This window comes from Taudactylus pleione, unplaced genomic scaffold, assembly GCF_031769625.1.
Source record: "Taudactylus pleione unplaced genomic scaffold, aTauple2 ptg000201l, whole genome shotgun sequence".
In the NCBI taxonomy this organism is placed as follows: Eukaryota; Metazoa; Chordata; class Amphibia; order Anura; family Myobatrachidae; genus Taudactylus; species Taudactylus pleione.
In genome coordinates, this window is record NW_028284603.1 from 60,170,390 (window position 1) to 60,193,701 (window position 23,312).

Below are 23,312 nucleotides of genomic sequence, written 5' to 3' on the forward strand. Positions count from 1 at the left end.
CCATCAGTCCTCATTTAACTGAAAGTGAGCACAAATTTGAAAGAAAAAAAGAGCAGATTTCTCACCAGGCTTCCCCTGGATATATGCATCATTTGCTCTTTATTCCGTGTGCACCCTGAACTTTCAAGAATTAAAACTGTCAAGAAATATCTCTAGAAAAGAAATGCACATTAGCTATCCTTGCTATGCAAATGAACTCACTTAAAAGAACGCACACTTCTTCTGTTTTTAAACTGATAAAAAGAAAACCCATTAAGCTGGGGCATGCAAAAATTGAGACAAAACTCAGTTTTGCTCCTCTCCACGGAAATCTTTAGTAAAAAGCGAAAGATTTGTGCGTTTTGAAGAGAAACCAAAGCATGACCAAAATTCCTCTGGTTGTCTGAGTGTCATGCCATCAGTCCTCATTTAACTGAAAGTGAGCACAAATTTGAAAGAAAGAAGAGAAGATTTCTCACCAGGCTTCCCCTGGATATATGCATCATATGCACTGTATTTCATGTGCACCCAGAACTTTCAAGAATTAAAACTGTCAAGAAATATCTCTAGAAAAAGAAATGCGCTTTAGCTATCCTTGCTATGCAAATGAACTCACTTAAAAGAAAGCACACTTCTTCTGTTTTTAAACTGATAAAAAGAAAACCCATTAAGCTGGGGCATGCAAAAATTGAGACAAAACTCAGTTTTGCTCCTCTCCACGGAAATCTTTAGTAAAAGGCGAAAGATTTGTGCGTTCTGAAGAGAAACCAGAGCATGACCAAAATTCCTCTGGTTGTCTGAGTGTCATGCCATCAGTCCTCATTTAACTGAAAGTGAGCACAAATTTGAAAGAAAGAAGAGAAGATTTCTCACCAGGCTTCCCCTGGATATATGCATCATTTGCTCTGTATTCCGTGTGCACCAAGAACTTTCAAGAATTAAAACTGTCAAGAAATATCTCTAGAAAAGAAATGCACATTAGCTATCCTAGCTATGCAAATGAACTCACTTCCAAGAAGGCAGACTTCTTCTGTTTTTAAATTGATAAAAAGAAACCCCATTAACCTGGGGCATGCAAAAATTGAGACAAAACTCAGTTTTGCTCCTCTCCACGGAAATCTTTAGTAAAAGGCGAAAGATTTGTGCGTTCTGAAGAAAAACCAGAGCATGACCAAAATTCCTCTGGTTGGCTGAGTGTCATGCCATCAGTCCTCATTTAACTGAAATTGAGCACAAATTTGAAAGAAAGAAGAGAAGATTTCTTACCAGGCTTCCCCTGGATATATGCATCATTTGCACTGTATTCCGTGTGCACCCAGAACTTTCAAGAATTAAAACTGTCAAGAAATATCTCTAGAAAAAGAAATGCACATTAGCTGTCCTTGCTATGCAAATGAGCTCACTTCCAAGAAGGCAGACTTCTTCTGTTTTTAAACTGATAAAAAGAAACCCCAATAACCTGGGGCATGCAAAAATTGAGACAAAACTCAGTTTTGCTCCTCTCCACAGAAATCTTTAGTAAAAGGCGAAAGATTTGTGCGTTCTGAAGAAAAACCAGAGCATGACCAAAATTCCTCTGGTTGGCTGAGTGTCATGCCATCAGTCCTCATTTAACAGAAAGTGAGCACAAATTTCAAAGAAAGAAGAGAAGATTTCTCACCAGGCTTCCCCTGGATATATGCATCATATGCACTGTATTTCATGTGCACCCAGAACTTTCAAGAATTAAAACTGGTTAGAAATATCTCTAGAAAAAGAAATGCACATTAGCTGTCCTTGCTATGCAAATGAACTCACTTCCATGAAGGCACACTTCTTCTGTTTTTAAACTGATAAAAAAACCCATTAAGCTGGGGCATGCAAAAATTGAGACAAAACTCAGCTTTGCTCCTCTCCACGGAAATCTTTAGTAAAAGGCGAAAGATTTGTGCATTCTGAAGAGAAACCAAAGCATGACCAAAATTCCTCTGGTTGTCTGAGTGTCATGCCATCAGTCCTCATTTAACTGAAAGTGAGCACAAATTTGAAAGAAAAAAAGAGCAGATTTCTCACCAGGCTTCCCCTGGATATATGCATCATTTGCTCTTTATTCCGTGTGCACCCTGAACTTTCAAGAATTAAAACTGTCAAGAAATATCTCTAGAAAAGAAATGCACATTAGCTATCCTTGCTATGCAAATGAACTCACTTAAAAGAACGCACACTTCTTCTGTTTTTAAACTGATAAAAAGAAAACCCATTAAGCTGGGGCATGCAAAAATTGAGACAAAACTCAGTTTTGCTCCTCTCCACGGAAATCTTTAGTAAAAGGCGAAAGATTTGTGCGTTCTGAAGAAAAACCAGAGCATGACCAAAATTCCTCTGGTTGGCTGAGTGTCATGCCATCAGTCCTCATTTAACTGAAATTGAGCATAAATTTGAAAGAAAGAAGAGAAGATTTCTCATCAGGCTTCCCCTTGATATATGCATCATTTGCACTGTATTCCGTGTCCACCCAGAACTTTCAAGAATTAAAACTGTCAAGAAATATCTCTAGAAAAAGAAATGCACATTAGCTGTCCTTGCTATGCAAATGAGCTCACTTCCAAGAAGGCACACTTCTTCTGTTTTTAAACTGATAAAAAGAAACCCCATTAAGCTGGGGCATGCAAAAATTGAGACAAAACTCAGTTTTGCTCCTCTCCACGGAAATCTTTAGTAAAAGGCGAAAGATTTGTGCGTTCTGAAGAGAAACCAGAGCATGACCTAAATTCCTCTGGTTGTCTGAGTGTCATGCCATCAGTCCTCATTAAACTGAAAGTGAGCACAAATTTCAAAGAAAGAAGAGTAGATTTCTCACCAGGCTTCCCCTGGATATATGCATCATTTGCACTGTGTTCCGTGTGCACCCAGAACTTTCAAGAATTAAAACTGTCAAGAAATATCTCTAGAAAAGAAATGCACATTAGCTATCCTAGCTATGCAAATGAACTCACTTAAAAGAACGCACACTTCTTCTGTTTTTAAACTGATAAAAAGAAAACCCATTAAGCTGGGGCATACAAAAATTGAGACAAAACTCAGTTTTGCTCCTCTCCACGGAAATCTTTAGTAAAAGGCGAAAGATTTGAGCGTTCTGAAGAGAAACCAGAGTATGACCAAAATTCCTCTGGTTGTCTGAGTGTCATGCCATCAGTCCTCATTTAACAGAAAGTGAGCACAAATTTCAAAGAAAGAAGAGAGGATTTCTCACCAGGCTTCCCCTGGATATATGCATCATTTGCACTGTATTCCGTGTGCACCCTGAACTTTCAAGAATTAAAACTGTCAAGAAATGTCTCTAGAAAAGAAATGCACATTAGCTGTCCTTGCTATGCAAATGAGCTCACTTCCAAGAAGGCAGACTTCTTCTGTTTTTAAATTGATAAAAAGAAACCCCATTAACCTAGGGCATGCAAAAATTGAGACAAAACTCAATTTTGCTCCTCTCCACGGAAATCTTTAGTAAAAGGCGAAAGATTTGTGCGTTCTGAAGAAAAACCAGAGCATGACCAAAATTCCTCTGGTTGGCTGAGTGTCATGCCATCAGTCCTCATTTAACTGAAATTGAGCACAAATTTGAAAGAAAGAAGAGAAGATTTCTTACCAGGCTTCCCCTGGATATATGCATCATTTGCACTGTATTCCATGTGCACCCAGAACTTTCAAGAATTAAAACTGTCAAGAAATATCTCTAGAAAAAGAAATGCACATTAGCTGTCCTTGCTATGCAAATGAGCTCACTTCCAAGAAGGCACACTTCTTCTGTTTTTAAACTGATAAAAAGAAACCCCATTAAGCTGGGGCATGCAAAAAATGAGACAAAACTCAGTTTTGCTCCTCTCCACGGAAATCTTTAGTAAAAGGCGAAAGATTTGTGCGTTCTGAAGAGAAACCAGAGCATGACCAAAACTTCTCTGGTTGTCTGAGTGTCATGCCATCAGTCCTCATTTAACAGAAAGTGAGCACAAATTTCAAAGAAAGAAGAGAAGATTTCTCACCAGGCTTCCCCTGGATATATGCATCATATGCACTGTATTCCGTGTGCACCCAGAACTTTCAAGAATTAAAACTGTCCAGAAATATCTCTAGAAAAGAAATGCACATTAGCTATCCTAGCTATGCAAATGAACTCACTTAAAAGAACGCACACTTCTTCTGTTTTTAAACTGATAAAAAGAAAACCCATGAAGCTGGGGCATACAAAAATTGAGACAAAACTCAGTTTTGCTCCTCTCCACAGAAATCTTTAGTAAAAGGCGAAAGATTTGTGCGTTCTGAAGAAAAACCAGAGCATGACCAAAATTCCTCTGGTTGGCTGAGTGTCATGCCATCAGTCCTCATTTAACTGAAATTGAGCACAAATTTGAAAGAAAGAAGAGAAGATTTCTCACCAGGCTTCCCCTGGATATATGCATCATTTGCACTGTATTCCGTGTGCACCCAGAACTTTCAAGAATTAAAACTGTCAAGAAATATCTCTAGAAAAAGAAATGCACATTAGCTGTCCTTGCTATGCAAATGAGCTCACTTCCAAAAAGGCAGACTTCTTCTGTTTTTAAATTGATAAAAAGAAACCCCAATAACCTGGGGCATGCAAAAATTGAGACAAAACTCAGTTTTGCTCCTCTCCACAGAAATCTTTAGTAAAAGGCGAAAGATTTGTGCGTTCTGAAGAAAAACCAGAGCATGACCAAAATTCCTCTGGTTGGCTGAGTGTCATGCCATCAGTCCTCATTTAACAGAAAGTGAGCACAAATTTCAAAGAAAGAAGAGAAAATTTCTCACCAGGCTTCCCCTGGATATATGCATCATATGCACTGTATTTCATGTGCACCCAGAACTTTCAAGAATTAAAACTGGTTAGAAATATCTCTAGAAGAAGAAATGCACATTAGCTGTCCTTGCTATGCAAATGAACTCACTTCCATGAAGGCACACTTCTTCTGTTTTTAAACTGATTAAAAAACCCATTAAGCTGGGGCATGCAAAAATTGAGACAAAACTCAGCTTTGCTCCTCTCCACGGAAATCTTTAGTAAAAGGCGAAAGATTTGTGCATTCTGAAGAGAAACCAAAGCATGACCAAAATTCCTCTGGTTGTCTGAGTGTCATGCCATCAGTCCTCATTTAACTGAAAGTGAGCACAAATTTGAAAGAAAAAAAGAGCAGATTTCTCACCAGGCTTCCCCTGGATATATGCATCATTTGCTCTTTATTCCGTGTGCACCCTGAACTTTCAAGAATTAAAACTGTCAAGAAATATCTCTAAAAAAGAAATGCACATTAGCTATCCTTGCTATGCAAATGAACTCACTTAAAAGAACGCACACTTCTTCTGTTTTTAAACTGATAAAAAGAAAACCCATTAAGCTGGGGCATGCAAAAATTGAGACAAAACTCAGTTTTGCTCCTCTCCACGGAAATCTTTAGTAAAAGGCGAAAGATTTGTGCGTTCTGAAGAGAAACCAGAGCATGACCAAAATTCGTCTGGTTGTCTGAGTGTCATGCCATCAGTCCTCATTTAACTGAAAGTGAGCACAAATTTGAAAGAAAGAAGAGAAGATTTCTCACCAGGCTTCCCCTGGATATATGCATCATTTGCACTGTATTCCGTGTGCACCAAAAACTTTCAAGAATTAAAACTGTCAAGAAATATCTCTAGAAAAAGAAATGCACATTAGCTGTCCTTGCTATGCAAATGAGCTCACTTCCAAGAAGGCTCACTTCTTCTGTTTTTAAACTGATAAAAAGAAACCCCATTAAGCTGGGGCATGCAAAAATTGAGACAAAACTCAGTTTTGCTCCTCTCCACGGAAATCTTTAGTAAAAGGCAAAAGATTTGTGCGTTCTGAAGACAAACCAGAGCATGACCAAAATTCCTCTGGTTGTCTGAGTGTCATGCCATCAGTCCTCATTTAACAGAAAGTGAGCACAAATTTCAAAGAAAGAAGAGAAGATTTCTCACCAGGCTTCCCCTGGATATATGCATCATTTGCTCTGTATTCCGTGTGCACCAAGAACTTTCAAGAATTAAAACTGTCAAGAAATATCTCTAGAAAAGAAATGCACATTAGTTATCCTAGCTATGCAAATGAACTCACTTAAAAGAACGCACACTTCTTCTGTTTTTAAACTGATAAAAAGAAAACCCATTAAGCTGGGGCATACAAAAATTGAGACAAAACTCAGTTTTGCTCCTCTCCACGGAAATCTTTAGTAAAAGGCGAAAGATTTGAGCATTCTCAAGAGAAACCAGAGCATGACCAAAATTCCTCTGGTTGTCTGAGTGTCATGCCATCAGTCCTCATTTAACAGAAAGTGAGCACAAATTTCAAAGAAAGAAGAGAGGATTTCTCACCAGGCTTCCCCTGGATATATGCATCATTTGCACTGTATTCCGTGTGCACCCTGAACTTTCAAGAATTAAAACTGTCAAGAAATATCTCTAGAAAAGAAATGCACATTAGTTGTCCTTGCTATGCAAATGAGCTCACTTCCAAGAAGGCAGACTTCTTCTGTTTTTAAATTGATAAAAAGAAACCCCATTAACCTGGGGCATGCAAAAATTGAGACAAAACTCAGTTTTGCTCCTCTCCACGGAAATCTTTAGTAAAAGGCGAAAGATTTGTGCGTTCTGAAGAAAAACCAGAGCATGACCAAAATTCCTCTGGTTGGCTGAGTGTCATGCCATCAGTCCTCATTTAATGAAATTGAGCACAAATTTGAAAGAAAGAAGAGAAGATTTCTCATCAGGCTTCCCCTGGATATATGCATCATTTGCACTGTATTCCGTGTGCACCCTGAACTTTCAAGAATTAAAACTGTCAAGAAATATCTCTAGAAAAAGAAATGCACATTAGCTGTCCTTGCTATGCAAATGAGCTCACTTCCAAGAAGGCACACTTCTTCTGTTTTTAAACTGATAAAAAGAAACCCCATTAAGCTGGGGCATGCAAAAATTGAGACAAAACTCAGTTTTGCTCCTCTCCACGGAAATCTTTAGTAAAAGGCGAAAGATTTGTGCGTTCTGAAGAGAAACCAGAGCATGACCAAAATTCCTCTGGTTGTCTGAGTGTCATGCCATCAGTCCTCATTAAACTGAAAGTGAGCACAAATTTCAAAGAAAGAAGAGTAGATTTCTCACCAGGCTTCCCCTGGATATATGCATCATTTGCACTGTGTTCCGTGTGCACCCAGAACTTTCAAGAATTAAAACTGTCAAGAAATATCTCTAGAAAAGAAATGCACATTAGCTATCCTAGCTATGCAAATGAACTCACTTAAAAGAACGCACACTTCTTCTGTTTTTAAACTGATAAAAAGAAAACCCATTAAGCTGGGGCATACAAAAATTGAGACAAAACTCAGTTTTGCTCCTCTCCACGGAAATCTTTAGTAAAAGGCGAAAGATTTGAGCGTTCTGAAGAGAAACCAGAGCATGACCAAAATTCCTCTGGTTGTCTGAGTGTCATGCCATCAGTCCTCATTTAACAGAAAGTGAGCACAAATTTCAAAGAAAGAAGAGAGGATTTCTCACCAGGCTTCCCCTGGATATATGCATCATTTGCACTGTATTCCGTGTGCACCCTGAACTTTCAAGAATTAAAACTGTCAAGAAATGTCTCTAGAAAAGAAATGCACATTAGCTGTCCTTGCTATGCAAATGAGCTCACTTCCAAGAAGGCAGACTTCTTCTGTTTTTAAATTGATAAAAAGAAACCCCATTAACCTGGGGCATGCAAAAATTGAGACAAAACTCAGTTTTGCTCCTCTCCACGGAAATCTTTAGTAAAAGGCAAAAGATTTGTGCGTTCTGAAGAAAAACCAGAGCATGACCAAAATTCCTCTGGTTGGCTGAGTGTCATGCCATCAGTCCTCATTTAACTGAAATTGAGCACAAATTTGAAAGAAAGAAGAGAAGATTTCTTACCAGGCTTCCCCTGGATATATGCATCATTTGCACTGTATTCCGTGTGCACCCAGAACTTTCAAGAATTAAAACTGTCAAGAAATATCTCTAGAAAAAGAAATGCACATTAGCTGTCCTTGCTATGCAAATGAGCTCACTTCCAAGAAGGCACACTTCTTCTGTTTTTAAACTGATAAAAAGAAACCCCATTAAGCTGGGGCATGCAAAAAATGAGACAAAACTCAGTTTTGCTCCTCTCCACGGAAATCTTTAGTAAAAGGCGAAAGATTTGTGCGTTCTGAAGAGAAACCAGAGCATGACCAAAATTTCTCTGGTTGTCTGAGTGTCATGCCATCAGTCCTCATTTAACAGAAAGTGAGCACAAATTTCAAAGAAAGAAGAGAAGATTTCTCACCAGGCTTCCCCTGGATATATGCATCATATGCACTGTATTCCGTGTGCACCCAGAACTTTCAAGAATTAAAACTGTCTAGAAATATCTCTAGAAAAGAAATGCACATTAGCTATCCTAGCTATGCAAATGAACTCACTTAAAAGAACGCACACTTCTTCTGTTTTTAAACTGATAAAAAGAAAACCCATTAAGCTGGGGCATACAAAAATTGAGACAAAACTCAGTTTTGCTCCTCTCCACAGAAATCTTTAGTAAAAGGCGAAAGATTTGTGCGTTCTGAAGAAAAACCAGAGCATGACCAAAATTCCTCTGGTTGGCTGAGTGTCATGCCATCAGTCCTCATTTAACTGAAATTGAGCACAAATTTGAAAGAAAGAAGAGAAGATTTCTCACCAGGCTTCCCCTGGATATATGCATCATTTGCACTGTATTCCGTGTGCACCCAGAACTTTCAAGAATTAAAACTGTCAAGAAATATCTCTAGAAAAAGAAATGCACATTAGCTGTCCTTGCTATGCAAATGAGCTCACTTCCAAGAAGGCAGACTTCTTCTGTTTTTAAATTGATAAAAAGAAACCCCAATAACCTGGGGCATGCAAAAATTGAGACAAAACTCAGTTTTGCTCCTCTCCACAGAAATCTTTAGTAAAAGGCGAAAGATTTGTGCGTTCTGAAGAAAAACCAGAGCATGACCAAAATTCCTCTGGTTGGCTGAGTGTCATGCCATCAGTCCTCATTTAACAGAAAGTGAGCACAAATTTCAAAGAAAGAAGAGAAGATTTCTCACCAGGCTTCCCCTGGATATATGCATCATATGCACTGTATTTCATGTGCACCCAGAACTTTCAAGAATTAAAACTGGTTAGAAATATCTCTAGAAAAAGAAATGCACATTAGCTGTCCTTGCTATGCAAATGAACTCACTTCCATGAAGGCACACTTCTTCTGTTTTTAAACTGATAAAAAAACCCATTAAGCTGGGGCATGCAAAAATTGAGACAAAACTCAGCTTTGCTCCTCTCCACGGAAATCTTTAGAAAAAGGCGAAAGATTTGTGCATTCTGAAGAGAAACCAAAGCATGACCAAAATTCCTCTGGTTGTCTGAGTGTCATGCCATCAGTCCTCATTTAACTGAAAGTGAGCACAAATTTGAAAGAAAAAAAGAGCAGATTTCTCACCAGGCTTCCCCTGGATATATGCATCATTTGCTCTTTATTCCGTGTGCACCCTGAACTTTCAAGAATTAAAACTGTCAAGAAATATCTCTAGAAAAGAAATGCACATTAGCTATCCTTGCTATGCAAATGAACTCACTTAAAAGAACGCACACTTCTTCTGTTTTTAAACTGATAAAAAGAAAACCCATTAAGCTGGGGCATGCAAAAATTGAGACAAAACTCAGTTTTGCTCCTCTCCACGGAAATCTTTAGTAAAAGGCGAAAGATTTGTGCGTTCTGAAGAAAAACCAGAGCATGACCAAAATTCCTCTGGTTGGCTGAGTGTCATGCCATCAGTCCTCATTTAACTGAAATTGAGCACAAATTTGAAAGAAAGAAGAGAAGATTTCTTACCAGGCTTCCCCTGGATATATGCATCATTTGCACTGTATTCCGTGTGCACCCAGAACTTTCAAGAATTAAAACTGTCAAGAAATATCTCTAGAAAAAGAAATGCACATTAGCTGTCCTTGCTATGCAAATGAGCTCACTTCCAAGAAGGCACACTTCTTCTGTTTTTAAACTGATAAAAAGAAACCCCATTAAGCTGGGGCATGCAAAAAATGAGACAAAACTCAGTTTTGCTCCTCTCCACGGAAATCTTTAGTAAAAGGCGAAAGATTTGTGCGTTCTGAAGAGAAACCAGAGCATGACCAAAATTTCTCTGGTTGTCTGAGTGTCATGCCATCAGTCCTCATTTAACAGAAAGTGAGCACAAATTTCAAAGAAAGAAGAGAAGATTTCTCACCAGGCTTCCCCTGGATATATGCATCATATGCACTGTATTCCGTGTGCACCCAGAACTTTCAAGAATTAAAACTGTCTAGAAATATCTCTAGAAAAGAAATGCACATTAGCTATCCTAGCTATGCAAATGAACTCACTTAAAAGAACGCACACTTCTGTTTTTAAACTGATAAAAAGAAAACCCATTAAGCTGGGGCATACAAAAATTGAGACAAAACTCAGTTTTGCTCCTCTCCACAGAAATCTTTAGTAAAAGGCGAAAGATTTGTGCGTTCTGAAGAAAAACCAGAGCATGACCAAAATTCCTCTGGTTGGCTGAGTGTCATGCCATCAGTCCTCATTTAACTGAAATTGAGCACAAATTTGAAAGAAAGAAGAGAAGATTTCTCACCAGGCTTCCCCTGGATATATGCCTCATTTGCACTGTATTCCGTGTGCACCCAGAACTTTCAAGAATTAAAACTGTCAAGAAATATCTCTAGAAAAAGAAATGCACATTAGCTGTCCTTGCTATGCAAATGAGCTCACTTCCAAGAAGGCAGACTTCTTCTGTTTTTAAATTGATAAAAAGAAACCCCAATAACCTGGGGCATGCAAAAATTGAGACAAAACTCAGTTTTGCTCCTCTCCACAGAAATCTTTAGTAAAAGGCGAAAGATTTGTGCGTTCTGAAGAAAAACCAGAGCATGACCAAAATTCCTCTGGTTGGCTGAGTGTCATGCCATCAGTCCTCATTTAACAGAAAGTGAGCACAAATTTCAAAGAAAGAAGAGAAGATTTCTCACCAGGCTTCCCCTGGATATATGCATCATATGCACTGTATTTCATGTGCACCCAGAACTTTCAAGAATTAAAACTGGTTAGAAATATCTCTAGAAAAAGAAATGCACATTAGCTGTCCTTGCTATGCAAATTAACTCACTTCCATGAAGGCACACTTCTTCTGTTTTTAAACTGATAAAAAAACCCATTAAGGTGGGGCATGCAAAAATTGAGACAAAACTCAGCTTTGCTCCTCTCCACGGAAAGCTTTAGTAAAAGGCGAAAGATTTGTGCATTCTGAAGAGAAACCAAAGCATGACCAAAATTCCTCTGGTAGTCTGAGTGTCATGCCATCAGTCCTCATTTAACTGAAAGTGAGCACAAATTTGAAAGAAAAAAAGAACAGATTTCTCACCAGGCTTCCCCTGGATATATGCATCATTTGCTCTTTATTCCGTGTGCACCCTGAACTTTCAAGAATTAAAACTGTCAAGAAATATCTCTAGAAAAGAAATTCACATTAGCTATCCTTGCTATGCAAATGAACTCACTTAAAAGAACGCACACTTCTTCTGTTTTTAAACTGATAAAAAGAAAACCCATTAAGCTGGGGCATGCAAAAATTGAGACAAAACTCAGTTTTGCTCCTCTCCACGGAAATCTTTAGTAAAAGGCGAAAGATTTGTGCGTTCTGAAGAAAAACCAGAGCATGACCAAAATTCCTCTGGTTGGCTGAGTGTCATGCCATCAGTCCTCATTTAACTGAAATTGAGCACAAATTTGAAAGAAAGAAGAGAAGATTTCTCATCAGGCTTCCCCTGGATATATGCGTCATTTGCACTGTATTCCGTGTGCACCCAGAACTTTCAAGAATTAAAACTGTCAAGAAATATCTCTAGAAAAAGAAATGCACATTAGCTGTCCTTGCTATGCAAATGAGCTCACTTCCAAGAAGGCACACTTCTTCTGTTTTTAAACTGATAAAAAGAAACCCCATTAAGCTGGGGCATGCAAAAATTGAGACAAAACTCAGTTTTGCTCCTCTCCACGGAAATCTTTAGTAAAAGGCGAAAGATTTGTGCGTTCTGAAGAGAAACCAGAGCATGACCTAAATTCCTCTGGTTGTCTGTGTGTCATGCCATCAGTCCTCATTAAACTGAAAGTGAGCACAAATTTCAAAGAAAGAAGAGTAGATTTCTCACCAGGCTTCCCCTGGATATATGCATCATTTGCACTGTGTTCCGTGTGCACCCAGAACTTTCAAGAATTAAAACTGTCAAGAAATATCTCTAGAAAAGAAATGCACATTAGCTATCCTAGCTATGCAAATGAACTCACTTAAAAGAACGCACACTTCTTCTGTTTTTAAACTGATAAAAAGAAAACCCATTAAGCTGGGGCATACAAAAATTGAGACAAAACTCAGTTTTGCTCCTCTCCACGGAAATCTTTAGTAAAAGGCGAAAGATTTGAGCGTTCTGAAGAGAAACCAGAACATGACCAAAATTCCTCTGGTTGTCTGAGTGTCATGCCATCAGTCCTCATTTAACAGAAAGTGAGCACAAATTTCAAAGAAAGAAGAGAGGATTTCTCACCAGGCTTCCCCTGGATATATGCATCATTTGCACTGTATTCCGTGTGCACCCTGAACTTTCAAGAATTAAAACTGTCAAGAAATGTCTCTAGAAAAGAAATGCACATTAGCTGTCCTTGCTATGCAAATGAGCTCACTTCCAAGAAGGCAGACTTATTCTGTTTTTAAATTGATAAAAAGAAACCCCATTAACCTGGGGCATGCAAAAATTGAGACAAAACTCAATTTTGCTCCTCTCCACGGAAATCTTTAGTAAAAGGCGAAAGATTTGTGCGTTCTGAAGAAAAACCAGAGCATGACCAAAATTCCTCTGGTTGGCTGAGTGTCATGCCATCAGTCCTCATTTAACTGAAATTGAGCACAAATTTGAAAGAAAGAAGAGAAGATTTCTTACCAGGCTTCCCCTGGATATATGCATCATTTGCACTGTATTCCGTGTGCACCCAGAACTTTCAAGAATTAAAACTGTCAAGAAATATCTCTAGAAAAAGAAATGCACATTAGCTGTCCTTGCTATGCAAATGAGCTCACTTCCAAGAAGGCACACTTCTTCTGTTTTTAAACTGATAAAAAGAAACCCCATTAAGCTGGGGCATGCAAAAAATGAGACAAAACTCAGTTTTGCTCCTCTCCACGGAAATCTTTAGTAAAAGGCGAAAGATTTGTGCGTTCTGAAGAGAAACCAGAGCATGACCAAAATTTCTCTGGTTGTCTGAGTGTCATGCCATCAGTCCTCATTTAACAGAAAGTGAGCACAAATTTCAAAGAAAGAAGAGAAGATTTCTCACCAAGCTTCCCCTGGATATATGCATCATATGCACTGTATTCCGTGTGCACCCAGAACTTTCAAGAATTAAAACTGTCCAGAAATATCTCTAGAAAAGAAATGCACATTCGCTATCCTAGCTATGCAAATGAACTCACTTAAAAGAACGCACACTTCTTCTGTATTTAAACTGATAAAAAGAAAACCCATTAAGCTGGGGCATACAAAAATTGAGACAAAATTCAGTTTTGCTCCTCTCCACAGAAATCTTTAGTAAAAGGCGAAAGATTTGTGCGTTCTGAAGAAAAACCAGAGCATGACCAAAATTCCTCTGGTTGGCTGAGTGTCATGCCATCAGTCCTCATTTAACTGAAATTGAGCACAAATTTGAAAGAAAGAAGAGAAGATTTCTCACCAGGCTTCCCCTGGATATATGCATCATTTGCACTGTATTCCGTGTGCACCCAGAACTTTCAAGAATTAAAACTGTCAAGAAATATCTCTAGAAAAAGAAATGCACATTAGCTGTCCTTGCTATGCAAATGAGCTCACTTCCAAGAAGGCAGACTTCTTCTGTTTTTAAATTGATAAAAAGAAACCCCAATAACCTGGGGCATGCAAAAATTGAGACAAAACTCAGTTTTGCTCCTCTCCACAGAAATCTTTAGTAAAAGGCGAAAGATTTGTGCGTTCTGAAGAAAAACCAGAGCATGACCAAAATTCCTCTGGTTGGCTGAGTGTCATGCCATCAGTCCTCATTTAACAGAAAGTGAGCACAAATTTCAAAGAAAGAAGAGAAGATTTCTCACCAGGCTTCCCCTGGATATATGCATCATATGCACTGTATTTCATGTGAACCCAGAACTTTCAAGAATTAAAACTGGTTAGAAATATCTCTAGAAAAAGAAATGCACATTAGCTGTCCTTGCTATGCAAATGAACTCACTTCCATGAAGGCACACTTCTTCTGTTTTTAAACTGATAAAAAAACCCATTAAGCTGGGGCATGCAAAAATTGAGACAAAACTCAGCTTTGCTCCTCTCCACGGAAAGCTTTAGTAAAAGGCGAAAGATTTGTGCATTCTGAAGAGAAACCAAAGCATGACCAAAATTCCTCTGGTTGTCTGAGTGTCATGCCATCAGTCCTCATTTAACTGAAAGTGAGCACAAATTTGAAAGAAAAAAAGAGCAGATTTCTCACCAGGCTTCCCATGGATATATGCATCATTTGCTCTTTATTCCGTGTGCACCCTGAACTTTCAAGAATTAAAACTGTCAAGAAATATCTCTAGAAAAGAAATTCACATTAGCTATCCTTGCTATGCAAATGAACTCACTTAAAAGAACGCACACTTCTTCTGTTTTTAAACTGATAAAAAGAAAACCCATTAAGCTGGGGCATGCAAAAATTGAGACAAAACTCAGTTTTGCTCCTCTCCACGGAAATCTTTAGTAAAAGGCGAAAGATTTGTGCGTTCTGAAGAAAAACCAGAGCATGACCAAAATTCCTCTGGTTGGCTGAGTGTCATGCCATCAGTCCTCATTTAACTGAAATTGAGCACAAATTTGAAAGAAAGAAGAGAAGATTTCTCATCAGGCTTCCCCTGGATATATGCATCATTTGCACTGTATTCCGTGTGCACCCAGAACTTTCAAGAATTAAAACTGTCAAGAAATATCTCTAGAAAAAGAAATGCACATTAGCTGTCCTTGCTATGCAAATGAGCTCACTTCCAAGAAGGCACACTTCTTCTGTTTTTAAACTGATAAAAAGAAACCCCATTAAGCTGGGGCATGCAAAAATTGAGACAAAACTCAGTTTTGCTCCTCTCCACGGAAATCTTTAGTAAAAGGCGAAAGATTTGTGCGTTCTGAAGAGAAACCAGAGCATGACCTAAATTCCTCTGGTTGTCTGTGTGTCATGCCATCAGTCCTCATTAAACTGAAAGTGAGCACAAATTTCAAAGAAAGAAGAGTAGATTTCTCACCAGGCTTCCCCTGGATATATGCATCATTTGCACTGTGTTCCGTGTGCACCCAGAACTTTCAAGAATTAAAACTGTCAAGAAATATCTCTAGAAAAGAAATGCACATTAGCTATCCTAGCTATGCAAATGAACTCACTTAAAAGAACGCACACTTCTTCTGTTTTTAAACTGATAAAAAGAAAACCCATTAAGCTGGGGCATACAAAAATTGAGACAAAACTCAGTTTTGCTCCTCTCCACGGAAATCTTTAGTAAAAGGCGAAAGATTTGAGCGTTCTGAAGAGAAACCAGAACATGACCAAAATTCCTCTGGTTGTCTGAGTGTCATGCCATCAGTCCTCATTTAACAGAAAGTGAGCACAAATTTCAAAGAAAGAAGAGAGGATTTCTCACCAGGCTTCCCCTGGATATATGCATCATTTGCACTGTATTCCGTGTGCACCCTGAACTTTCAAGAATTAAAACTGTCAAGAAATGTCTCTAGAAAAGAAATGCACATTAGCTGTCCTTGCTATGCAAATGAGCTCACTTCCAAGAAGGCAGACTTCTTCTGTTTTTAAATTGATAAAAAGAAACCCCATTAACCTGGGGCATGCAAAAATTGAGACAAAACTCAATTTTGCTCCTCTCCACGGAAATCTTTAGTAAAAGGCGAAAGATTTGTGCGTTCTGAAGAAAAACCAGAGCATGACCAAAATTCCTCTGGTTGGCTGAGTGTCATGCCATCAGTCCTCATTTAACTGAAATTGAGCACAAATTTGAAAGAAAGAAGAGAAGATTTCTTACCAGGCTTCCCCTGGATATATGCATCATTTGCACTGTATTCCGTGTGCACCCAGAACTTTCAAGAATTAAAACTGTCAAGAAATATCTCTAGAAAAAGAAATGCACATTAGCTGTCCTTGCTATGCAAATGAGCTCACTTCCAAGAAGGCACACTTCTTCTGTTTTTAAATTGATAAAAAGAAACCCCATTAACCTGGGGCATGCAAAAATTGAGACAAAACTCAGTTTTGCTCCTCTCCACGGAAATCTTTAGTAAAAGGCGAAAGATTTGTGCATTCTGAAGAGAAACCAAAGCATGACCAAAATTCCTCTGGTTGTCTGAGTGTCATGCCATCAGTCCTCATTTAACTGAAAGTGAGCACAAATTTGAAAGAAAAAAAGAGCAGATTTCTCACCAGGCTTCCCCTGGATATATGCATCATTTGCTCTTTATTCCGTGTGCACCCTGAACTTTCAAGAATTAAAACTGTCAAGAAATATCTCTAGAAAAGAAATGCACATTAGCTATCCTTGCTATGCAAATGAACTCACTTAAAAGAACGCACACTTCTTCTGTTTTTAAACTGATAAAAAGAAAACCCATTAAGCTGGGGCATGCAAAAATTGAGACAAAACTCAGTTTTGCTCCTCTCCACGGAAATCTTTAGTAAAAAGCGAAAGATTTGTGCGTTTTGAAGAGAAACCAAAGCATGACCAAAATTCCTCTGGTTGTCTGAGTGTCATGCCATCAGTCCTCATTTAACTGAAAGTGAGCACAAATTTGAAAGAAAGAAGAGAAGATTTCTCACCAGGCTTCCCCTGGATATATGCATCATTTGCTCTGTATTCCGTGTGCACCCAGAACTTTCAAGAATTAAAACTGTCAAGAAATATCTCTAGAAAACAAAATGCACATTAGCTATCATAGCTATGCAAATGAACTCACTTAAAAGAACGCACACTTCTTCTGTTTTTAAACTGATAAAAAGAAAACCAATTAAGCAGGGGCATGCAAAAATTGAGACAAAACTCAGTTTTGCTCCTCTCCACGGAAATCTTTAGTAAAAGGCGAAAGATTTGAGCATTCTGAAGAGAAACCAGAGCATGACCAAAATTCCTCTGGTTGTCTGAGTGTCATGCCATCAGTCCTCATTTAACAGAAAGTGAGCACAAATTTCAAAGAAAGAAGAGAAGATTTCTCACCAGGCTTCCCCTGGATATAAGCATCATTTGCACAGTATTCCGTGTGCACCCTGAACTTTCAAGAATTAAAACTGTCAAGAAATATCTCTAGAAAAAGAAATGCACATTAGCTGTCCTTGCTATGCAAAAGAGGTTACTTCCAAGAAGGCACACTTCTTCTGTTTTTAAACTGATTAAAAGAAACCCCATTAAGCTGGGGCATGCAATAATTGAGACAAAACTCAGTTTTGCTCCTCTCCACTGAAATCTTTAGTAAAAGGCGAAAGATTTGTGCGTTCTGAAGAGAAACCAGAGCATGACCAAAATTCCTCTGGTTGTCTGAGTGACATGCCATCAGTCCTCATTTAACTGAAAGTGAGCACAAATTTGAAAGAAAGAAGAGAAGATTTCTCACCAGGCTTCCCCTGGATATATGCATCATTTGCACTGTATTCCTTGTGCACCCAGAACTTTCAAGAATTAAAACTGGCAAGAAATATCTCTAGAAAAAGAAATGCACATTAGCTGTCCTTGCTATGCAAATGAGCTCACTTCCAAGAAGTCACACTTCTTTTGTTTTTAAACTGATAAAAAGAAACCCCATTAAGCTGGGGCATGCAAAAATTGAGACAAAACTCAGTTTTGCTCCTCTCCACGGAAATCTTTAGTAAAAGGCGAAAGATTTGTGCGTTCTGAAGAGAAACCAGAGCATGACCAAAATTCCTCTGGTTGTCTGAGTGTCATGCCATCAGTCCTCATTTAACTGAAAGTGAGCACAAATTTGAAAGAAAGAAGAGAAGATTTCTCACCAGGCTTCCCCTGGATATATGCATCATTTGCACTGTATTCCGTGTGCACCAAAAACTTTCAAGAATTAAAACTGTCAAGCAATATCTCTAGAAAAAGAAATGCACATTAGCTGTCCTTGCTATGCAAATGAGCTCACTTCTTCTGTTTTTAAACTGATAAAAAGAAACCCCATTAAGCTTGGGCATGCAAAAATTGAGACAAAACTCAGTTTTGCTCCTCTCCACGGAAATCTTTAGTAAAAGGCAAAAGATTTGTGCGTTCTGAAGACAAACCAGAGCATGACCAAAATTCCTCTGGTTGTCTGGGTGTCATGCCATCAGTCCTCATTTAACAGAAAGTGAGCACAAATTTCAAAGAAAGAAGAGAAGATTTCTCACCAGGCTTCCCCTGGATATATGCATCATATGCACTGTATTTCAAGTGCACCAAGAACTTTCAAGAATTAAAACTGTCAAGAAATATCTCTAGAAAAGAAATGCACATTAGCTATCCTAGCTATGCAAATGAACTCACTTAAAAGAACGCACACTTCTACTGTTTTTAAACTGATAAAAAGAAAACCCATTAAGCTGTGGCATGCAAAAATTGAGACAAAACTCAGTTTTGCTCCTCTCCACGGAAATCTTTAGTAAAAGGCCAAAGATTTGAGCGTTCTGAAGAGAAACCAGAGCATGACCAAAATTCCTCTGGTTGTCTGAGTGTCATGCCATCAGTCCTCATTTAACAGAAATTGAGCACAAATTTCAAAGAAAGAAGAGAAGATTTCTCACCAGGCTTCCCCTGGATATATGCATCATTTGCACTGTATTCTGTGTGCTCCCTGAACTTTCAAGAATTAAAACTGTCAAGAAATATCTCTAGAAAAAGAAATGCACATTAGCTGTCCTTGCTATGCAAAAGAGCTTACTTCCAAGAAGGCACACTTCTTCTGTTTTTAAACTGATAAAAAGAAACCCCATTAAGCTGGGGCATGCAATAATTGAGACAAAACTCAGCTTTGCTCCTCTCCACGGAAATCTTTAGTAAAAGGCGAAAGATTTGTGCGTTCTGAAGAAAAACCAGAGCATGACCAAAATTCCTCTGGTTGGCTGAGTGTCATGCCATCAGTCCTCATTTAACTGAAATTGAGCACAAATTTGAAAGAAAGAAGAGAAGATTTCTCATCAGGCTTCCCCTGGATATATGCATCATTTGCACTGTATTCCATGTGCACCCAGAACTTTCAAGAATTAAAACTGTCAAGAAATATCTCTAGAAAAAGAAATGCACATTAGCTGTCCTTGCTATGCAAATGAGCTCACTTCCAAGAAGGCACACTTCTTCTGTTTTTAAACTGATAAAAAGAAACCCCATTAAGCTGGGGCATGCAAAAATTGAGACAAAACTCAGTTTTGCTCCTCTCCACGGAAATCTTTAGTAAAAGGCGAAAGATTTGTGCGTTCAGAAGAGAAACCAGAGCATGACCAAAATTCCTCTGGTTGTCTGAGTGTCATGCCATCAGTCCTCATTTAACAGAAAGTGAGCACAAATTTCAAAGAAAGAAGAGAAGATTTCTCACCAGGCTTCCCCTGGATATATGCATCATATGCACTGTATTTCAAATGCACCAAGAACTTTCAAGAATTAAAACTGGCAAGAAATATCTCTAGAAAAAGAAATGCACTTTAGCTATCCTTGCTATGCAAATGAACTCACTTAAAAGAAAGCACACTTCTTCTGTTTTTAAACTGATAAATAGAAACCCCATTAACCTGGGGCATGCAAGAATTGAGACAAAACTCAGTTTTGCTCCTCTCCACGGAAATCTTTAGTAAAAGGCGAAAGATTTGTTCGTTCTGAAGAGAAACCAGAGCATGACCAAAATTTCTCTGGTTGTCTGAGTGTCATGCCATCAGTCCTCATTTAACAGAAAGTGAGCACAAATTTCAAAGAAAGAAGAGAAGATTTCTCACCAGGCTTCCCCTGGATATAAGTATCATTTGCACTGTATTCCGTGTGCACCCTGAACTTTCAAGAATTAAAACTGTCAAGAAATATCTCTAGAAAAGAAATGCACATTAGTTGTCCTTGCTATGCAAATGAGCTCACTTCCAAGAAGGCAGACTTCTTCTGTTTTTAAAATGATAAAAAGAAACCCCATTAACCTGGGGCATGCAAAAATTGAGACATAACTCAGTTTTGCTCCTCTCCACGGAAATCTTTAGTAAAAGGCGAAAGATTTGTGTGTTCTGAAGAAAAACCAGAGCATGACCAAAATTCCTCTGGTTGGCTGAGTGTCATGCCATCAGTTCTCATTTAACTGAAATTGAGCACAAATTTGAAAGAAAGAAGAGAAGATTTCTCACCAGGCTTCCCCTGGATATATGCATCATTTGCTCTGTATTCCGTGTGCACCAAGAACTTTCAAGAATTAAAACTGTCAAGAAATATCTCTAGAAAAGAAATGCACATTAGCTATCCTAGCTATGCAAATGAACTCACTTAAAAGAACGCACACTTCTTCTGTTTTTAAACTGATAAAAAGAAACCCCATTAAGCTGGGGCATACAAAAATTGAGACAAAACTCAGTTTTGCTCCTCTCCACGGAAATCTTTAGTAAAAGGCGAAAGATTTGAGCGTTCTGAAGAGAAACCAGAGCATGACCAAAATTCCTCTGGTTGTCTGAGTGTCATGCCATCAGTCCTCATTTAACAGAAAGTGAGCACAAATTTCAAAGAAAGAAGAGAAGATTTCTCACCAGGCTTCCCCTGGATATATGCATCATTTGCACTGTATTCCATGTGCACCCAGAACTTTCAAGAATTAAAACTGTCAAGAAATATCTCTAGAAAAAGAAATGCACATTAGCTGTCCTTGCTATGCAAATGAGCTCACTTCCAAGAAGGCACACTTCTTCTGTTTTTAAACTGATAAAAAGAAACCCCATTAAGCTGGGGCATGCAAAAATTGAGACAAAACTAAGTTTTGCTCCTCTCCACGGAAATCTTTAGTAAAAGGCGAAAGATTTGTGCATTCTGAAGAGAAACCAGAGTATGACCAAAATTCCTTTGGTTGTCTGAGTGTCATGCCATCAGTCCTCATTTAACTGAAAGTGAGCACAAATTTGAACGAAAGAAGAGCAGATTTCTCACCAGGCTTCCCCTGGATATATGCATCATTTGCACTGTATTCCGTGTGCACCCAGAACTTTCAAGAATGAAAACTGTCAAGAAATATCTCTAGAAAAGAAATGCACATTAGCTATCCTTGCTATGCAAATGAACTCACTTCCAAGAAGGCACACTTCTTCTGTTTTTAAACTGATAAAAAGAAACCCCATTAAGCTGGGGTATGTAAAAATTGAGACAAAACTCAGCTTTGCTCCTCTCCACGGAAATCTTTAGTAAAAGGTGAAAGATTTGTGCGTTCTGAAGAGAAACCAGAGCATGACCAAAATTCCTCTGGTTGTCTGAGTGTCATGCCATCAGTCCTCATTTAACAGAAAGTGAGCACAAATTTGAAAGAAAGAAGAGCAGATTTCTCACCAGGCTTCCCCTGGATATATGCATCATTTGCACTGTATTCCATGTGCACCCAGAATTTCAAGAATTAAAACTGTCAAGAAATATCTCTAGAAAAAGAAATGCACATTAGCTGTCCTTGCTATGCAAATGAGCTCACTTCCAAGAAGGCACACTTCTTCTGTTTTTAAACTGATAAAAAGAAACCCCATTAAGCTGGGGCATGCAAAAATTGAGACAAAACTCAGTTTTGCTCCTCTCCACGGAAATCTTTAGTAAAAGGCGAAAGATTTGTGCATTCTGAAGAGAAACCAGAGTATGACCAAAATTCCTCTGGTTGTCTGAGTGTCATGCCATCAGTCCTCATTTAACAGAAAGTGAGCACAAATTTGAAAGAAAGAAGAGCAGATTTCTCACCAGGCTTCCCCTGGATATATGCATTATTTGCACTGTATTCCGTGTGCACCCAGAAATTTCAAGAATCAAAACTGTCAAGAAATATCTCTAGAAAAATAAATGCACATTAGCTGTCCTTCCTATGCAAATGAGCTCACTTCCAAGAAGGTACACTTCTTCTGTATTTAAACTGATAAAAAGAAACCCCATTAAGCTGGGGTATGTAAAAATTGAGACAAAACTCAGCTTTGCTCCTCTCCACAGAAATCTTTAGTAAAAGGCGAAAGATTTGTGCAATCTGAAGAGAAACCAGAGCATGACCAAAATTCCTCTGGTTGTCTGAGTGTCATGCCATCAGTCCTCATTTAACTGAAAGTGAGCACAAATTTGAAAGAAAGAAGAGCAGATTTCTCACCAGGCTTCCCCTGGATATATGCATCATTTGCACTGTATTCCGTGTGCACCCAGAAATTTCAAAAATTAAAACTGTCAAGAAATATCTCTAGAAAAGAAATGCACATTAGCTATCCTTGCTATGCAAATGAACTCACTTCCATGAAGGCACTCTTCTTCCATTTTTAAACTGATAAAAAGAAACCCCATTAAGCTGGGGCATGCAAAAATTGAAACAAAACTCAGTTTTGCTCCTCTCCACGGAAATCTTTAGTAAAAGGCGAAAGATTTGTGCGTTCTTAAGAGAAACCAGAGCATGACCAAAATTCCTCTGGTTGTCTGAGTGTCATGCCATCAGTCCTCATTTAACTGAAAGTGAGCACAAATTTGAAAGAAAAAAAGAGAAGATTTCTCAACAGGCTTCCCCTGTATATATGCATCATTTGCTCTCTATTCCGTGTGCGCCCAGAACTTTCAAAAATTAAAACTGTCAAGAAATATCTCTAGAAAAAGAAATGCACATTAGCTGTCCTTGCTATGCAAATGAGCTCACTTCCAAGAAGGCACACTTCTTCTGTTTTTAAACTGATAAAAAGAAACCCCATTAAGCTGGGGCATGCAAAAATTGAGACAAAACTCAGTTTTGCTCCTCTCCACGGAAATCTTTAGTAAAAGGCGAAAGATTTGTGCGATCTGAAGAGAAACCAGAGCATGACCAAAATTCCACTGGTTGTCTGAGTGTCATGCCATCAGTCCTCATTTAACTGAAAGTGAGCACAAATTTGATTGAAAGAAGAGAAGATTTCTCACCAGGCTTCCCCTGGATAAATGCATCATTTGCTCAGTATTCCGTGTGCACCCAGAACT

At 38.5% G+C, this 23,312-nt stretch overlaps 59 non-coding genes across 59 annotated transcripts; all 59 read right to left on the bottom strand.

The window, feature by feature from the left end:
* Nucleotides 1-245: 245 nt before the first annotated feature.
* On the bottom strand, nucleotides 246-361 carry LOC148518551 (U5 spliceosomal RNA). The gene has a single exon (XR_015879154.1). It is a non-coding gene; the product is annotated as a U5 spliceosomal RNA (small nuclear RNA).
* Nucleotides 362-639: 278 nt separating this feature from the next.
* Nucleotides 640-755, bottom strand: LOC148518552 (U5 spliceosomal RNA). The gene has a single exon (XR_015879060.1). It is a non-coding gene; the product is annotated as a U5 spliceosomal RNA (small nuclear RNA).
* A 277-nt stretch (nucleotides 756-1,032) lies between these two features.
* On the bottom strand, nucleotides 1,033-1,148 carry LOC148518553 (U5 spliceosomal RNA). The gene has a single exon (XR_015879064.1). It is a non-coding gene; the product is annotated as a U5 spliceosomal RNA (small nuclear RNA).
* Nucleotides 1,149-1,426: 278 nt separating this feature from the next.
* LOC148518554 (U5 spliceosomal RNA) lies at nucleotides 1,427-1,542 on the bottom strand. The gene has a single exon (XR_015879123.1). It is a non-coding gene; the product is annotated as a U5 spliceosomal RNA (small nuclear RNA).
* A 275-nt stretch (nucleotides 1,543-1,817) lies between these two features.
* Nucleotides 1,818-1,933, bottom strand: LOC148518555 (U5 spliceosomal RNA). Its single transcript, XR_015879152.1, has one exon. It is a non-coding gene; the product is annotated as a U5 spliceosomal RNA (small nuclear RNA).
* Nucleotides 1,934-2,211: 278 nt separating this feature from the next.
* On the bottom strand, nucleotides 2,212-2,327 carry LOC148518556 (U5 spliceosomal RNA). Its single transcript, XR_015879104.1, has one exon. It is a non-coding gene; the product is annotated as a U5 spliceosomal RNA (small nuclear RNA).
* A 278-nt stretch (nucleotides 2,328-2,605) lies between these two features.
* On the bottom strand, nucleotides 2,606-2,721 carry LOC148518557 (U5 spliceosomal RNA). The gene has a single exon (XR_015879024.1). It is a non-coding gene; the product is annotated as a U5 spliceosomal RNA (small nuclear RNA).
* A 277-nt stretch (nucleotides 2,722-2,998) lies between these two features.
* Nucleotides 2,999-3,114, bottom strand: LOC148518558 (U5 spliceosomal RNA). Its single transcript, XR_015879067.1, has one exon. It is a non-coding gene; the product is annotated as a U5 spliceosomal RNA (small nuclear RNA).
* Nucleotides 3,115-3,391: 277 nt separating this feature from the next.
* Nucleotides 3,392-3,507, bottom strand: LOC148518559 (U5 spliceosomal RNA). Its single transcript, XR_015879078.1, has one exon. It is a non-coding gene; the product is annotated as a U5 spliceosomal RNA (small nuclear RNA).
* Nucleotides 3,508-3,785: 278 nt separating this feature from the next.
* LOC148518560 (U5 spliceosomal RNA) lies at nucleotides 3,786-3,901 on the bottom strand. Its single transcript, XR_015879039.1, has one exon. It is a non-coding gene; the product is annotated as a U5 spliceosomal RNA (small nuclear RNA).
* A 277-nt stretch (nucleotides 3,902-4,178) lies between these two features.
* Nucleotides 4,179-4,294, bottom strand: LOC148518561 (U5 spliceosomal RNA). Its single transcript, XR_015879160.1, has one exon. It is a non-coding gene; the product is annotated as a U5 spliceosomal RNA (small nuclear RNA).
* A 278-nt stretch (nucleotides 4,295-4,572) lies between these two features.
* Nucleotides 4,573-4,688, bottom strand: LOC148518562 (U5 spliceosomal RNA). The gene has a single exon (XR_015879124.1). It is a non-coding gene; the product is annotated as a U5 spliceosomal RNA (small nuclear RNA).
* Nucleotides 4,689-4,963: 275 nt separating this feature from the next.
* LOC148518563 (U5 spliceosomal RNA) lies at nucleotides 4,964-5,079 on the bottom strand. Its single transcript, XR_015879153.1, has one exon. It is a non-coding gene; the product is annotated as a U5 spliceosomal RNA (small nuclear RNA).
* Nucleotides 5,080-5,357: 278 nt separating this feature from the next.
* Nucleotides 5,358-5,473, bottom strand: LOC148518564 (U5 spliceosomal RNA). The gene has a single exon (XR_015879061.1). It is a non-coding gene; the product is annotated as a U5 spliceosomal RNA (small nuclear RNA).
* A 278-nt stretch (nucleotides 5,474-5,751) lies between these two features.
* On the bottom strand, nucleotides 5,752-5,867 carry LOC148518565 (U5 spliceosomal RNA). The gene has a single exon (XR_015879115.1). It is a non-coding gene; the product is annotated as a U5 spliceosomal RNA (small nuclear RNA).
* Nucleotides 5,868-6,144: 277 nt separating this feature from the next.
* LOC148518566 (U5 spliceosomal RNA) lies at nucleotides 6,145-6,260 on the bottom strand. Its single transcript, XR_015879193.1, has one exon. It is a non-coding gene; the product is annotated as a U5 spliceosomal RNA (small nuclear RNA).
* Nucleotides 6,261-6,537: 277 nt separating this feature from the next.
* Nucleotides 6,538-6,653, bottom strand: LOC148518567 (U5 spliceosomal RNA). Its single transcript, XR_015879065.1, has one exon. It is a non-coding gene; the product is annotated as a U5 spliceosomal RNA (small nuclear RNA).
* Nucleotides 6,654-6,930: 277 nt separating this feature from the next.
* LOC148518568 (U5 spliceosomal RNA) lies at nucleotides 6,931-7,046 on the bottom strand. The gene has a single exon (XR_015879025.1). It is a non-coding gene; the product is annotated as a U5 spliceosomal RNA (small nuclear RNA).
* Nucleotides 7,047-7,323: 277 nt separating this feature from the next.
* On the bottom strand, nucleotides 7,324-7,439 carry LOC148518569 (U5 spliceosomal RNA). Its single transcript, XR_015879099.1, has one exon. It is a non-coding gene; the product is annotated as a U5 spliceosomal RNA (small nuclear RNA).
* A 277-nt stretch (nucleotides 7,440-7,716) lies between these two features.
* Nucleotides 7,717-7,832, bottom strand: LOC148518570 (U5 spliceosomal RNA). The gene has a single exon (XR_015879076.1). It is a non-coding gene; the product is annotated as a U5 spliceosomal RNA (small nuclear RNA).
* A 278-nt stretch (nucleotides 7,833-8,110) lies between these two features.
* LOC148518571 (U5 spliceosomal RNA) lies at nucleotides 8,111-8,226 on the bottom strand. Its single transcript, XR_015879040.1, has one exon. It is a non-coding gene; the product is annotated as a U5 spliceosomal RNA (small nuclear RNA).
* Nucleotides 8,227-8,503: 277 nt separating this feature from the next.
* On the bottom strand, nucleotides 8,504-8,619 carry LOC148518572 (U5 spliceosomal RNA). The gene has a single exon (XR_015879145.1). It is a non-coding gene; the product is annotated as a U5 spliceosomal RNA (small nuclear RNA).
* Nucleotides 8,620-8,897: 278 nt separating this feature from the next.
* LOC148518573 (U5 spliceosomal RNA) lies at nucleotides 8,898-9,013 on the bottom strand. Its single transcript, XR_015879125.1, has one exon. It is a non-coding gene; the product is annotated as a U5 spliceosomal RNA (small nuclear RNA).
* Nucleotides 9,014-9,288: 275 nt separating this feature from the next.
* Nucleotides 9,289-9,404, bottom strand: LOC148518574 (U5 spliceosomal RNA). Its single transcript, XR_015879179.1, has one exon. It is a non-coding gene; the product is annotated as a U5 spliceosomal RNA (small nuclear RNA).
* Nucleotides 9,405-9,682: 278 nt separating this feature from the next.
* On the bottom strand, nucleotides 9,683-9,798 carry LOC148518575 (U5 spliceosomal RNA). The gene has a single exon (XR_015879105.1). It is a non-coding gene; the product is annotated as a U5 spliceosomal RNA (small nuclear RNA).
* Nucleotides 9,799-10,076: 278 nt separating this feature from the next.
* LOC148518576 (U5 spliceosomal RNA) lies at nucleotides 10,077-10,192 on the bottom strand. The gene has a single exon (XR_015879041.1). It is a non-coding gene; the product is annotated as a U5 spliceosomal RNA (small nuclear RNA).
* Nucleotides 10,193-10,466: 274 nt separating this feature from the next.
* Nucleotides 10,467-10,582, bottom strand: LOC148518577 (U5 spliceosomal RNA). The gene has a single exon (XR_015879146.1). It is a non-coding gene; the product is annotated as a U5 spliceosomal RNA (small nuclear RNA).
* Nucleotides 10,583-10,860: 278 nt separating this feature from the next.
* LOC148518578 (U5 spliceosomal RNA) lies at nucleotides 10,861-10,976 on the bottom strand. The gene has a single exon (XR_015879126.1). It is a non-coding gene; the product is annotated as a U5 spliceosomal RNA (small nuclear RNA).
* A 275-nt stretch (nucleotides 10,977-11,251) lies between these two features.
* LOC148518579 (U5 spliceosomal RNA) lies at nucleotides 11,252-11,367 on the bottom strand. The gene has a single exon (XR_015879190.1). It is a non-coding gene; the product is annotated as a U5 spliceosomal RNA (small nuclear RNA).
* Nucleotides 11,368-11,645: 278 nt separating this feature from the next.
* On the bottom strand, nucleotides 11,646-11,761 carry LOC148518580 (U5 spliceosomal RNA). The gene has a single exon (XR_015879106.1). It is a non-coding gene; the product is annotated as a U5 spliceosomal RNA (small nuclear RNA).
* Nucleotides 11,762-12,039: 278 nt separating this feature from the next.
* On the bottom strand, nucleotides 12,040-12,155 carry LOC148518581 (U5 spliceosomal RNA). The gene has a single exon (XR_015879026.1). It is a non-coding gene; the product is annotated as a U5 spliceosomal RNA (small nuclear RNA).
* A 277-nt stretch (nucleotides 12,156-12,432) lies between these two features.
* Nucleotides 12,433-12,548, bottom strand: LOC148518582 (U5 spliceosomal RNA). Its single transcript, XR_015879141.1, has one exon. It is a non-coding gene; the product is annotated as a U5 spliceosomal RNA (small nuclear RNA).
* A 277-nt stretch (nucleotides 12,549-12,825) lies between these two features.
* On the bottom strand, nucleotides 12,826-12,941 carry LOC148518583 (U5 spliceosomal RNA). The gene has a single exon (XR_015879055.1). It is a non-coding gene; the product is annotated as a U5 spliceosomal RNA (small nuclear RNA).
* A 278-nt stretch (nucleotides 12,942-13,219) lies between these two features.
* LOC148518584 (U5 spliceosomal RNA) lies at nucleotides 13,220-13,335 on the bottom strand. The gene has a single exon (XR_015879042.1). It is a non-coding gene; the product is annotated as a U5 spliceosomal RNA (small nuclear RNA).
* Nucleotides 13,336-13,612: 277 nt separating this feature from the next.
* On the bottom strand, nucleotides 13,613-13,728 carry LOC148518585 (U5 spliceosomal RNA). Its single transcript, XR_015879188.1, has one exon. It is a non-coding gene; the product is annotated as a U5 spliceosomal RNA (small nuclear RNA).
* A 278-nt stretch (nucleotides 13,729-14,006) lies between these two features.
* Nucleotides 14,007-14,122, bottom strand: LOC148518586 (U5 spliceosomal RNA). Its single transcript, XR_015879127.1, has one exon. It is a non-coding gene; the product is annotated as a U5 spliceosomal RNA (small nuclear RNA).
* A 275-nt stretch (nucleotides 14,123-14,397) lies between these two features.
* LOC148518587 (U5 spliceosomal RNA) lies at nucleotides 14,398-14,513 on the bottom strand. Its single transcript, XR_015879197.1, has one exon. It is a non-coding gene; the product is annotated as a U5 spliceosomal RNA (small nuclear RNA).
* Nucleotides 14,514-14,791: 278 nt separating this feature from the next.
* LOC148518588 (U5 spliceosomal RNA) lies at nucleotides 14,792-14,907 on the bottom strand. Its single transcript, XR_015879107.1, has one exon. It is a non-coding gene; the product is annotated as a U5 spliceosomal RNA (small nuclear RNA).
* A 278-nt stretch (nucleotides 14,908-15,185) lies between these two features.
* On the bottom strand, nucleotides 15,186-15,301 carry LOC148518589 (U5 spliceosomal RNA). The gene has a single exon (XR_015879027.1). It is a non-coding gene; the product is annotated as a U5 spliceosomal RNA (small nuclear RNA).
* A 277-nt stretch (nucleotides 15,302-15,578) lies between these two features.
* On the bottom strand, nucleotides 15,579-15,694 carry LOC148518590 (U5 spliceosomal RNA). The gene has a single exon (XR_015879142.1). It is a non-coding gene; the product is annotated as a U5 spliceosomal RNA (small nuclear RNA).
* Nucleotides 15,695-15,971: 277 nt separating this feature from the next.
* On the bottom strand, nucleotides 15,972-16,087 carry LOC148518591 (U5 spliceosomal RNA). Its single transcript, XR_015879056.1, has one exon. It is a non-coding gene; the product is annotated as a U5 spliceosomal RNA (small nuclear RNA).
* A 278-nt stretch (nucleotides 16,088-16,365) lies between these two features.
* Nucleotides 16,366-16,481, bottom strand: LOC148518592 (U5 spliceosomal RNA). The gene has a single exon (XR_015879096.1). It is a non-coding gene; the product is annotated as a U5 spliceosomal RNA (small nuclear RNA).
* A 278-nt stretch (nucleotides 16,482-16,759) lies between these two features.
* On the bottom strand, nucleotides 16,760-16,875 carry LOC148518593 (U5 spliceosomal RNA). The gene has a single exon (XR_015879155.1). It is a non-coding gene; the product is annotated as a U5 spliceosomal RNA (small nuclear RNA).
* Nucleotides 16,876-17,152: 277 nt separating this feature from the next.
* LOC148518594 (U5 spliceosomal RNA) lies at nucleotides 17,153-17,269 on the bottom strand. Its single transcript, XR_015879173.1, has one exon. It is a non-coding gene; the product is annotated as a U5 spliceosomal RNA (small nuclear RNA).
* A 278-nt stretch (nucleotides 17,270-17,547) lies between these two features.
* On the bottom strand, nucleotides 17,548-17,663 carry LOC148518595 (U5 spliceosomal RNA). Its single transcript, XR_015879129.1, has one exon. It is a non-coding gene; the product is annotated as a U5 spliceosomal RNA (small nuclear RNA).
* Nucleotides 17,664-17,941: 278 nt separating this feature from the next.
* LOC148518596 (U5 spliceosomal RNA) lies at nucleotides 17,942-18,057 on the bottom strand. Its single transcript, XR_015879028.1, has one exon. It is a non-coding gene; the product is annotated as a U5 spliceosomal RNA (small nuclear RNA).
* A 262-nt stretch (nucleotides 18,058-18,319) lies between these two features.
* Nucleotides 18,320-18,435, bottom strand: LOC148518597 (U5 spliceosomal RNA). Its single transcript, XR_015879161.1, has one exon. It is a non-coding gene; the product is annotated as a U5 spliceosomal RNA (small nuclear RNA).
* Nucleotides 18,436-18,712: 277 nt separating this feature from the next.
* On the bottom strand, nucleotides 18,713-18,828 carry LOC148518598 (U5 spliceosomal RNA). The gene has a single exon (XR_015879182.1). It is a non-coding gene; the product is annotated as a U5 spliceosomal RNA (small nuclear RNA).
* Nucleotides 18,829-19,106: 278 nt separating this feature from the next.
* On the bottom strand, nucleotides 19,107-19,222 carry LOC148518599 (U5 spliceosomal RNA). Its single transcript, XR_015879130.1, has one exon. It is a non-coding gene; the product is annotated as a U5 spliceosomal RNA (small nuclear RNA).
* Nucleotides 19,223-19,500: 278 nt separating this feature from the next.
* Nucleotides 19,501-19,616, bottom strand: LOC148518600 (U5 spliceosomal RNA). The gene has a single exon (XR_015879080.1). It is a non-coding gene; the product is annotated as a U5 spliceosomal RNA (small nuclear RNA).
* Nucleotides 19,617-19,894: 278 nt separating this feature from the next.
* Nucleotides 19,895-20,010, bottom strand: LOC148518601 (U5 spliceosomal RNA). The gene has a single exon (XR_015879058.1). It is a non-coding gene; the product is annotated as a U5 spliceosomal RNA (small nuclear RNA).
* Nucleotides 20,011-20,287: 277 nt separating this feature from the next.
* LOC148518602 (U5 spliceosomal RNA) lies at nucleotides 20,288-20,403 on the bottom strand. The gene has a single exon (XR_015879128.1). It is a non-coding gene; the product is annotated as a U5 spliceosomal RNA (small nuclear RNA).
* A 277-nt stretch (nucleotides 20,404-20,680) lies between these two features.
* Nucleotides 20,681-20,796, bottom strand: LOC148518603 (U5 spliceosomal RNA). Its single transcript, XR_015879049.1, has one exon. It is a non-coding gene; the product is annotated as a U5 spliceosomal RNA (small nuclear RNA).
* Nucleotides 20,797-21,074: 278 nt separating this feature from the next.
* LOC148518604 (U5 spliceosomal RNA) lies at nucleotides 21,075-21,190 on the bottom strand. The gene has a single exon (XR_015879088.1). It is a non-coding gene; the product is annotated as a U5 spliceosomal RNA (small nuclear RNA).
* A 277-nt stretch (nucleotides 21,191-21,467) lies between these two features.
* On the bottom strand, nucleotides 21,468-21,583 carry LOC148518605 (U5 spliceosomal RNA). Its single transcript, XR_015879111.1, has one exon. It is a non-coding gene; the product is annotated as a U5 spliceosomal RNA (small nuclear RNA).
* A 277-nt stretch (nucleotides 21,584-21,860) lies between these two features.
* Nucleotides 21,861-21,976, bottom strand: LOC148518606 (U5 spliceosomal RNA). The gene has a single exon (XR_015879029.1). It is a non-coding gene; the product is annotated as a U5 spliceosomal RNA (small nuclear RNA).
* Nucleotides 21,977-22,254: 278 nt separating this feature from the next.
* On the bottom strand, nucleotides 22,255-22,370 carry LOC148518607 (U5 spliceosomal RNA). Its single transcript, XR_015879132.1, has one exon. It is a non-coding gene; the product is annotated as a U5 spliceosomal RNA (small nuclear RNA).
* A 277-nt stretch (nucleotides 22,371-22,647) lies between these two features.
* LOC148518608 (U5 spliceosomal RNA) lies at nucleotides 22,648-22,763 on the bottom strand. Its single transcript, XR_015879081.1, has one exon. It is a non-coding gene; the product is annotated as a U5 spliceosomal RNA (small nuclear RNA).
* Nucleotides 22,764-23,042: 279 nt separating this feature from the next.
* On the bottom strand, nucleotides 23,043-23,158 carry LOC148518609 (U5 spliceosomal RNA). Its single transcript, XR_015879017.1, has one exon. It is a non-coding gene; the product is annotated as a U5 spliceosomal RNA (small nuclear RNA).
* Nucleotides 23,159-23,312: the final 154 nt, after the last annotated feature.